Source organism: Medicago sativa, chromosome 5 (assembly GCF_051527215.1).
Source record: "Medicago sativa cultivar Bolivia chromosome 5, Bolivia_mono, whole genome shotgun sequence".
NCBI lineage: Eukaryota > Viridiplantae > Streptophyta > Magnoliopsida > Fabales > Fabaceae > Medicago > Medicago sativa.
Window position 1 is genome coordinate 8590083 of NC_140753.1, and position 11213 is coordinate 8601295.

The following is an 11213-nucleotide window of genomic DNA, read 5'->3' on the forward strand; positions in this document are numbered from 1 at the left end:
CGTTGATGTGCACGATAAGTGGGATTAAAATTTTATCCAGGTGAAGGTTATATAGTTAGCGCCGTTTATCACATGTTGTCTAACGTGCGACATATTGATCATGTGGACATCTCGGACATTATTTGGAATAAAGTAGCCCCTTTGAAGGTCTCTCTATTTTTTTGGTGATTATTAAGTAATTGAATTCCCATAATTGACCATTTGCTTTGGTGTGGAGTTCTTCATTCATATGCTAGTTTTCGTGATGTTGGTTGTGACTTAGAGGAAAGTGGTGATCATCTTATTTTGGGGTGTGCTTTTTTTGGGAGTATTTGGTCTTTGATTTTGCAATGGTTAGATATGTTGTTAGAGCTTTCGATGCATCTTTCTGATCATCTTATTCATTTTGATTGTTTAGGAGTGTTTCTAAAAGGATCATTCTTGTTTTCAATCGACTTAGATGGCATGCATTTGAGTTATTTGGAAGAAAGGAAATGAAGGAGTCTTCAATTGTTCATTTTATTACTACATCCCTTTTTGGTTGTTTCAAAAAATAAAGAAATGTTTTTGTTTAACTTTTTTTTATTTATTTTCATATATGGTACAACATAGTAGAGTTCAGATTTTGGGGGTTTTCGAATTATTTTAGGGTAAAACCTGCAACTGAAGAAATGGGAGAAGGAGGATGACAAGACTTTTACATTGGCATATTTTGGATTATATAATATGTCACCACCACCCACACACACTTTATACTCCTACATGCTCCAAAATACACGAACCACCTAAATACCATTTATTTTAACAAATAAAAACAATTATTGTATTTCAAAAAATAAATTCCACAAATTACCGAATATTGGGAAAGAATAAGTAATTTTGCAGAAATTCTTGAATGTTTTGAATTTCAAAATACCCACTTTGAATATTCAGACCCGGAGTTTAGTTTTCAAAACTTTATGTATGAATATTTATATTGGATCTTTTATTTTTAAAACATCATGTTTGAATACTCAGATCGAAATTCGTTTGTTTTTTTTTGTGGTGGTTGGGGTTCGAACCTCAAACCTTGCATATTTATATGCATTGTCCTACTCAGATCGAAATTTCTTTGTTTATGAAAGCTGACAACATCTTAATTTTGACCGAAAATTGTATTTCACAAATAAAAGAAGTTGATCCCTCAATACTTTAACTTTTTTCTTTTTGAATAACTCGATACTTTCACTTATTTCCATTAAAAAAATATACGCTACCTTATTCTAAAGTAATTTTTATGGAAGTGTTTTAAAATATTGGATTAAACTTTAATTATATTTGCTTATTAAAACTTTAATTATACTTCTTACGTTGGTTTTAAGTTTCAAAATACTAATATTGTTGACAATTCTTTAGTTTTTATTTATGTCTATTAACAAAAATGTGTATATATCTCGTAAGTACAACTCAAATGATACAGTGTTGTATGGAAGTTTGATATGTTGTAACACGAGTTCGAATCAGTAATTCTCCAATTTTATGTGTTTAGTTTGTATGCAATTTTGCGGTTAGATTTTTACAAAAAAAACTACATCGATGTTTGAGATATTTATTTAAGTTTTTAGTCAAAAAATCAAATTTTAATTAGTTTTTTCTTTTGAAAAAACTCACATTCATTAGAGTTCTTCTAACTCAAAATTTGGCGAAACCCACAAACATAAATACATTGTAAATCAATAACTCTTTTTGACTAATCAAAACCTTAAATCTCACTGTACTGAAAAACTATTGAAATGAAACGAGGGTTGTTAAATCACTCTTTTTGGTATATTTCTTTTCGATACGAGAAGGGCTATGAATACTCTTTTCTAACAATCTTTTTAACATTCACTCTTCTATTGGGTGGAATTGATGTGGATCTCACCACTTCATGTGATATTCATATTGATTTCGTCAAATAAGACAGTGAGTGTTGGAGAGAGTGTTAGAAAGAGAGTGTTTGTAGCACTTCTCTTTATATTTAACACAAACTTGCTCCTCCACCACCTTTAATAGCTCAAAACTTGAGTGGAAATGAGTTTTAGTTTTATTGGATTTGGATTCAATTGAGTTGTGACACTGAAACATATTTGGCTAAAACTGAATATTGTGAAACAATCGGTAACATAGTGTCAAACACAAGAAAAAGAGGGTACATAGAAGGAAGAAAGAAAGATGAAGAGAATGAGAGGGACACGAAGAGTTTCTGCGAAAGAGAACAAAAAAATCTAACCTTTAAACTAAAGTTACATTTGTGCCCTTTAGATTTAATTTTCCCAAAAAACAAAAACAAGGGCGTTTGTGTCCAAATGAAAAGGTGTTGGTTGCTAAAATAGACCTTCATAAAATGAAGTGGGTCTATTGTAGCAAATCCCTATATATATATATAGTGTAGGTCGAACTCTAATGATGAAATATGGATTCCGCATTGAAAGGAAAGCCCAAAATAGCGCACAACAACTTATGTCACTGTAACACCCATACTAGACGTATCTAGAAAGTCTAGCATGTGAGTTTATTTAGTACTGGATACATTAAAATTTACAACAATAAAACTTCGAATGAATAATATACATCAATACACGTTCGTATAAAATGCTACAACACCTTTTGTCTAAATAATAAGAATTGCACCCTTGAAATCCATATCCATTACTCAGCGTGTACGAACGAGCACTTGATGAGATATCCATCCGGCTCTAACTTGACGTCCGACCTGTTTATCTGAAACAAAATAGGATTGGGATGAGACATAATGTCTCAGTGAGTTCCACCTAACCCTAGGCTATAGGCAACCTCAAGGGAAACCTACGGTCACCACGTGTCTACTTTACAACCTGACGGTTGATTATACGTGTGTGGGGACTTGCATGCTTAGACGGTTGTGCATACTAGGGCCGTCATAATCTTATCTCACTTGTTATAGGCTTCACTTCTTATATGTGTCACGGCGGTCAAGGGGGAATCTAAGACCGCTTTGCCAAGGATACGCTCTACGTATCGAGGCCTACACAACATATCATGACACTAATCTAAACCGGACGATTAGGGGAAACCTAAAATCGTCATCGGTATCATGTTCTTTACTTACTCTAATCCATGCCTTGTACTTATCATATAGCATCCAAAGCTCTTATTCTTAAACATTAACTTGCATGGATTCACTCTATCATAAACTTGATCATAACATAATCATAATCATATCATACATAAACGTATCTAGGTTCATTAATCATTATGTTAGCGTTGAACAAACATTCTTATCTTGATTCATTTTACGGATAGTCCCGGGTGGAGTAACCCCGAGATCAATCCCATACATGACCGATGTACGTACATCGGACTCCCTCGGTGTCGTGCGGGTCCCTTGCGGCTTGAACCGTTCCCCTTAGGTCGAGAACCTCCCGTATCCCCCTGGCGTGGATAACAAGAGACACGAGCACCTACGTCTTGTTAATTTCAGTGACATGCGGGTCCCTTACGGCTTGAATCGTTCCCCTTAGATCGAGAACCTCTTGTATCCCCCTGATGTGGATAGCAAGAGACATGCCACCTACTTATGTTAATCATAGTCTTGTCGTATACATAAGTTAAGCATACACATACTTGATTGTTTACCTCGGAACCTTAATCGAACCGATTAGTGGTAAACTATCACTTATTCATCATAAACATGGTGGAGAGATATCTATACTATCCACGACTTAGGCTTGATATATCATTCTTAAACATGTGCGAAGATAACATACTTCGCGTCTTAACATTCTAAGGGTTCATGCTATCATGCTAGTTCTCGACTACTATGTCGAGGCTCTAGTTATTCCCGCATTAATTATTGCATGCTACCCGTTCATCTCATGTCATAATTCTCTTACGCCATGCTTAATTATACATTATAAATACTTGCTAAATGATCAAGAATACATGTTTAAAAACCATGCCTCGGAGTCATGTATTGAGGGGTTTATTACTGTAAAAGAGTGCTTGAAGAAACTGGACCGAAACACGTTAAAAAGGGGCCGAAACGAGCAAACCGGGTGATGAGACCCTTAGCTCGCCATGGCGAGCTCCCTCACTCGCCGTTGCGAGTTCATCTACTCGCCGTGGCGAGTGACCCACCAGGGAGGACGTTTTGGTCGCCCTGTCAAGCTGTTTGCTCGCCGTGGCGAGTTGTGACAGTCCAGACCTGCATAAATGGGGATTTTGACCCAAAAACCTCAATACAAAACATCCCAAGACATATCATGACTATATTGATCATTTAGAACTTGTAGAACAACCATTGACAAGTATTCACAAATATAAATAGGCATGGCATAAAAAGGGGTAACTAATTTTTACTTAAAACCCTAGAATTACCATATGATTCATAATAATTATCAAGGCTTAAACATGATCCCAAAGGGTGGGAAACTAACTAAGGAACTCACCTAAACCAAGCTGCACAAAATTCCTAAGCCTCCAAGCATCACCTCCACTTCATACTTCAAAACCCTAGCTTTAAATCCACATGTTTTCTTCTTATTTTCTTGTAACCCAAGACAACATAATCCTTGCCTAATCATGAAGTAACCTTACTTGAATCAATCAATGAAACCCTAACATAAACAAAACCTAACCTCATGAAATTCTTTCCTTAAAGAGGAGTGATAAAATCATCTCTTACCAAAGTTCATGTTGTTTCCTTGATCTTGCCTAGACCATGACATGTACAAACTCAAGCTTCCAACACAACCTTCTCTCAACCCAACATCAAACCCTAGCTTCATGGAGGAGAGGAGAAATAAAGAAATCAAACCAATAACACACTTCCTTAAGCTTAAAGGATCATAAAAGTTCATAGAATGAAATCTTACCATGAGAACATGAAGTTTCATGAAGGTTGTTGAAGAGGAGAAGAAGAAATGAAACCTCCCAAAATTTCTAGTTGTTCTTAAAAGAGGAGAAGAAGAAAACCATGATGTATGATCCATCACCAACTTAAAAATCCATGGGAAGAAGATTTGATGATTTGGGTGAGGTGAGGAGAAGGAGGGAGATCGATGGAGAAGAGAGGAAAGGAAGAGAAAGTCTTTGCCACAAATAGAGAGAGAAAGAATGAGTGAAAATGGGATATTTTGGGCCAATCCAAAATAAATATCTCCTTTGGACGCGCAATTACCAAATTGCCCCTGCCTTAAGCGTGTTAAATCCGACACTGATACCTTATCCGTATTTTGCTAACATAGCGTAATAAATATTATCCATACTTATTTTTCTTAAATTCAATCTTCTGGCACGTTCGACTGGTAATATTCCGTTACTGACAGGCGGGATATTACATTCTACCCCCCTTAAAAAAAATTTCGTCCTCGAAATTTAGAGATCGCTTAACATGTAACGAATTCAAACATAACATCTTAAAATAATCTGTACATCATCAGAATCACTCTTCTCATAGTCTTAACTTAACTTAAAACATCATGATCAACTTATACTTATGGCATATTGGACCAGATATCTCGGATCCAGAACTTACCTGCTTAAGGTAAATCATTCATATAGGTAACTTATCATTGTATGGGACACTCAAGATTCACCTTTCATCTGGAGTCTTATTAGAATCCAGGTTTGCCCTGCAGTGCTTAATTGCATCATATACAACTTATCACGTAACCATTTAGCTCATACATACTCCTTCTTTTGTATCTTAAAACACATATCTCTTAATTACATTACTCGCTAGACGATTCCACGAATCTCTTTCCAGAGCTTTAGGAAAATCTTCCGATCTCACATAATCTCATGCACTCGAATCCCTCAGTAACTCATATGTCTTGACATGGAGAAGCAAATTTATATTTTTCCCTTAAACTTGTCGTCTATAAACTAATCTTTGGTTCACATGTTCTTAAATTTTCCGACTTAATATGCTTGTACTTGAACATTCTTATCATAAACTTGTATGTCTCATAAAATCTTCTGAAGAACACGGTTGTCCGCTTCGTCAACTTTACTTTTCATGGTCTTCCACATACTCTCAGGTGTCACATAATGCTAGATAATAATGATACTTGTTCTATCTCTTTATTTTAAGAAACCTTATAAAGTTTGGTATACGGATCCTTGGAATGAATATATGTATATCCTTTTTAAAAGAAACATTTTTAAACCACACCGATAACGGTACTGTCGAACCACAGGACAAATTTCTTTATTTCGAAAAGGATTTGAATTTTGCCCAAACTCGTCACTGACTAGTTGATCCGGAAGTCCGCACGTCTTAAGTGAACTTACTCACTTACGACGTGTGCCATTGGTTTCAAAAATGAAAATATCATATTGTTTAGTATAATTCATTTCCAAGTCCCTTAATACCCGTCTTAACTTTTAAAAGTTATAAAATCTTGGTTTAACATTGTCTTAGCAAGTATCGTTATCATTTAACCTTTATAGCATCGGAGAGTATGAATCTCATCTTGCTTAGCTCATAAATCATTTCTCTTTTCTTGATAAAAACTCGTAACAACTTAACCGATTTACTTCCGTTGCGTTACTCTGATTCCCACCGGTTGTCTTTAACCAATACTCAAAGTCATAGAGATGAGTGAGACTTCACGTTCTTTTCTTACGCTTTATTATCTTCTTGAACTCTTCTAAATACCATTCATGTGACATCCAATGTCGCAACTTGCTTTCCATAAGGCCTTGTTGAATATAATCTCAAATTCCCATAGCATGCTTATATTGCACATCGTGCATACCTTTCATGAACATCCTACTCCAATCTTCCATATACATATATCTTTTCTAAAATCTTATAAACTTTGCAAAATATTAATTCATCATGGAAACGAGCCTTAGCAATTTAATTAAGCAAATCATAGATTCAAGGGGTAAGTAATACTCCACTAAAACTGAGAATCTTGAGATCAAACCTAATTCCTCACCACCTTAACTTCCTACCTCACGTCTTCACGTCCATATCGTCTGTTTCACATACCGGGTCCTCTAAGCTCTTGGTCTAAACTCCTTTAAACTCTTAACATATTAATCTCCAAAGTTACCTTAAACTGAATCGATTCCGTTAATGGTTGTTCCTGCTCTTTTTCCTTTGAAAACCTTAATTTGTAATGTGCATTCGTTACTCGATGTTATAAAAAGTGTTATTGCAAAAAGGTTGTGAAGACAACTCTCCAATAGTCACTGCGGACACTAGGGACGAACTGACAGTTTTCGAAAAACTGAAAATTTCGCCCCATAATCGCTATCAGCGAAATCATCTAAAGTAATTTCGCTATTAGCGAAAATTTCCCTTTTGGCGAGTTTCTTCATCTCAGTTCTCCAAAATATATATATATATATATATATATATTGTACAAAATCTTATTCCTCAAGCAACCCAATGCACATTATCCATTCTTGACATCATTAAAACATTTATATCATATGCATGACAACCAACAACATCATTCGATTCAATTCTCGGCTCATCCGAAATTAATGCCTTAATCCTGATATCATTAACATAAAGCGTTCACATAAAACCTTGACTTCGTTTGCTGTGAACGGTTTGACTTATTCTCTGTCGACTCGATCGACGTTCCAACATTAGAACCATATCCTCTCTGGACATTCCAGAAATATTCACTTACGGATATACAAAATATCTTTAACAACTTCCCAACGTAGTCGGATCAGCCCATCTTGACCTAACCTTACATTCCCGGAGAAAATCAACTTAAACTGATAGGTTCACCAGCCACCATTTGGCACGATTAGACTCTTACTATTCTTACTCCGAGTTTCTACCTTCTCAAAACATCTTCATCACATACTTCGTTCCTCCTGGTCCTATTCAGCTCTCAGGCATCCGTTCTAACCGTCGAGTGTTAAATTGAGTTGATCAGGCTCAACTAACATCAACAATTAAAACATTTACCTGGAACCCAATGGTCCCACTTCCTTATTGTAACTTAATGACCCAAGGCACGGTCTGAATCGACCTGCTCTGATACCAAATGTAACACCCATACTAGACGTATCTAGAAAGTCTAGCATGTGAGTTTATTTAGTACTGGATACATTAAAATTTACAACAATAAAACTTCGAATGAATAATATACATCAATACACGTTCATATAAAATGCTACAACACCTTTTGTCTAAATAATAAGAATTGCACCCTTGAAATCCATATCCATTACTCAGCGTGTACGAACGAGCACTTGATGAGATATCCATCCGGCTCTAACTTGACGTCCGACCTGTTTATCTGAAACAAAATAGGATTGGGATGAGACATAATGTCTCAGTGAGTTCCACCTAACCCTAGGCTATAGGCAACCTCAAGGGAAACCTACGGTCACCACGTGTCTACTTTACAACCTGACGGTTGATTATACGTGTGTGGGGACTTGCATGCTTAGACGGTTGTGCATACTAGGGCCGTCATAATCTTATCTCACTTGTTATAGGCTTCACTTCTTATACGTGTCACGGCGGTCAAGGGGGAATCTAAGACCGCTTTGCCAAGGATACGCTCTACGTATCGAGGCCTACACAACATATCATGACACTAATCTAAACCGGACGATTAGGGGAAACCTAAAATCGTCATCGGTATCATGTTCTTTACTTACTCTAATCCATGCCTTGTACTTATCATATAGCATCCAAAGCTCTTATTCTTAAACATTAACTTGCATGGATTCACTCTATCATAAACTTGATCATAACATAATCATAATCATATCATACATAAACATATCTAAGTTCATTAATCATTATGTTAGCGTTGAACAAACATTCTTATCTTGATTCATTTTACGGATAGTCCCAGGTGGAGTAACCCCGAGATCAATCCCATATATGACCGATGTACGTACATCGGACTCCCTCGGTGTCGTGCGGGTCCCTTGCGGCTTAAACCGTTCCCCTTAGGTCGAGAACCTCCCGTATCCCCCTGGCGTGGATAACAAGAGACACGAGCACCTACGTCTTGTTAATTTCAGTGACATGCGGGTCCCTTACGGCTTGAATCGTTCCCCTTAGATCGAGAACCTCTTGTATCCCCCTGATGTGGATAGCAAGAGACATGCCACCTACTTATGTTAATCATAGTCTTGTCGTATACATAAGTTAAGCATACACATACTTGATTGTTTACCTCGGAACCTTAATCGAACTGATTAGTGGTAAACTATCACTTATTCATCATAAACATGGTGGAGAGATATCTATACTATCCACGACTTAGGCTTGATATATCATTCTTAAACATGTGCGAAGATAACATACTTCGCGTCTTAACATTCTAAGGGTTCATGCTATCATGCTAGTTCTCGACTACTATGACGAGGCTCTAGTTATTCCCGCATTAATTATTGCATGCTACCCGTTCATCTCATGTCATAATTCTCTTACGCCATGCTTAATTATACATTATAAATACTTGCTAAATGATCAAGAATACATGTTTAAAAACCATGCCTCGGAGTCATGTATTGAGGGGTTTATTACTGTAAAAGAGTGCTTGAAGAAACTGGACCGAAACACGTTAAAAAGGGGCCGAAACGAGCAAACCGGGTGATGAGACCCTTAGCTCGCCATGGCGAGCTCCCTCACTCGCCGTTGCGAGTTCATCTACTCTCCGTGGCGAGTTGGTGGCGAGTGACCCACCAGGGAGGACGTTTTGCTCGCCCTGTCAAGCTGTTTGCTCGCCGTGGCGAGTTGTGACAGTCCAGACCTGCATAAATGGGGATTTTGACCCAAAAACCTCAATACAAAACATCCCAAGACATATCATGACTATATTGATCATTTAGAACTTGTAGAACAACCATTGACAAGTATTCACAAATATAAATAGGCATGGCATAAAAAGGGGTAACTAATTTTTACTTAAAACCCTAGAATTACCATATGATTCATAATAATTATCAAGGCTTAAACATGATCCCAAAGGGTGGGAAACTAACTAAGGAACTCACCTAAACCAAGCTGCACAAAATTCCTAAGCCTCCAAGCATCACCTCCACTTCATACTTCAAAACCCTAGCTTTAAATCCACATGCTTTCTTCTTATTTTCTTGTAACCCAAGACAACATAATCCTTGCCTAATCATGAAGTAACCTTACTTGAATCAATCAATGAAACCCTAACATAAACAAAACCTAACCTCATGAAATTCTTTCCTTAAAGAGGAGTGATAAAATCATCTCTTACCAAAGTTCATGTTGTTTCCTTGATCTTGCCTAGACCATGACATGTACAAACTCAAGCTTCCAACACAACCTTCTCTCAACCCAACATCAAACCCTAGCTTCATGGAGGAGAGGAGAAATAAAGAAATCAAACCAATAACACACTTCCTTAAGCTTAAAGGATCATAAAAGTTCATAGAATGAAATCTTACCATGAGAACATGAAGTTTCATGAAGGTTGTTGAAGAGGAGAAGAAGAAATGAAACCTCCCAAAATTTCTAGTTGTTCTTAAAAGAGGAAAAGAAGAAAACCATGATGTATGATCCATCACCAACTTAAAAATCCATGGGAAGAAGATTTGATGATTTGGGTGAGGTGAGGAGAAGGAGGGAGATCGATGGAGAAGAGAGGAAAGGAAGAGAAAGTCTTTGCCACAAATAGAGAGAGAAAGAATGAGTGAAAATGGGATATTTTGGGCCAATCCAAAATAAATATCTCCTTTGGACGCGCAATTACCAAATTGCCCCTGCCTTAAGCGTGTTAAATCCGACACTGATACCTTATCCGTATTTTGCTAACATAGCGTAATAAATATTATCCATACTTATTTTTCTTAAATTCAATCTTCTGGCACGTTCGACTGGTAATATTCCGTTACTGACAGGCGGGATATTACAGTCACAGTCTGACTTAATTTAATTGAATCCGGATCTCGTGTCTCCCAACCACCACTCTACTCGCTACTACTGAACTCCCATTTGTTAGAAAGTTCTGTTGAGATACCACCGGAACAGTGATTTCGGCGCCGGTGCCCGAGGTGAAAGGAACGGTGTAAATATTAGTGGATGAAGTTGAAAAGAGGAAGAAGAAAACGAGACGAGAAAATCGAAAACCGAGAACGAGGCTGATTAAGCAGCAAACGCCGTGAAGTACTAGCCAGAAAATTGTTGTCGGTAACTTAACGGCGCCGGCGCCGTTATCTGAATCTAAGCCTCTGAAGTTGTTTGTTCTACGGTTGATGTAACTTTG

The 11213-nt window shown here is 37.0% G+C and overlaps 2 long non-coding RNA genes across 3 annotated transcripts; both read right to left on the minus strand.

The window, feature by feature from the left end:
- Nucleotides 1-2437: 2437 nt before the first annotated feature.
- LOC146919729 (uncharacterized) lies at nt 2438-5138 on the minus strand. The gene is made up of 4 exons (XR_015010683.1): nt 4854-5138; nt 4664-4760; nt 4428-4554; nt 2438-2721 (listed from the first exon to the last, which is right to left on the minus strand). It is a non-coding gene; the product is annotated as an uncharacterized LOC146919729 (long non-coding RNA).
- A 2239-nt stretch (nt 5139-7377) lies between these two features.
- On the minus strand, nt 7378-10636 carry LOC146919730 (uncharacterized). Of its 2 annotated transcripts, none has more exons than XR_015010685.1 (4): nt 10396-10636; nt 10206-10298; nt 9970-10096; nt 7378-8252 (listed from the first exon to the last, which is right to left on the minus strand). It is a non-coding gene; the product is annotated as an uncharacterized LOC146919730 (long non-coding RNA). The 2 variants fall into 2 exon arrangements; XR_015010684.1 differs by having other exon boundaries at nt 10206-10302.
- Nucleotides 10637-11213: the final 577 nt, after the last annotated feature.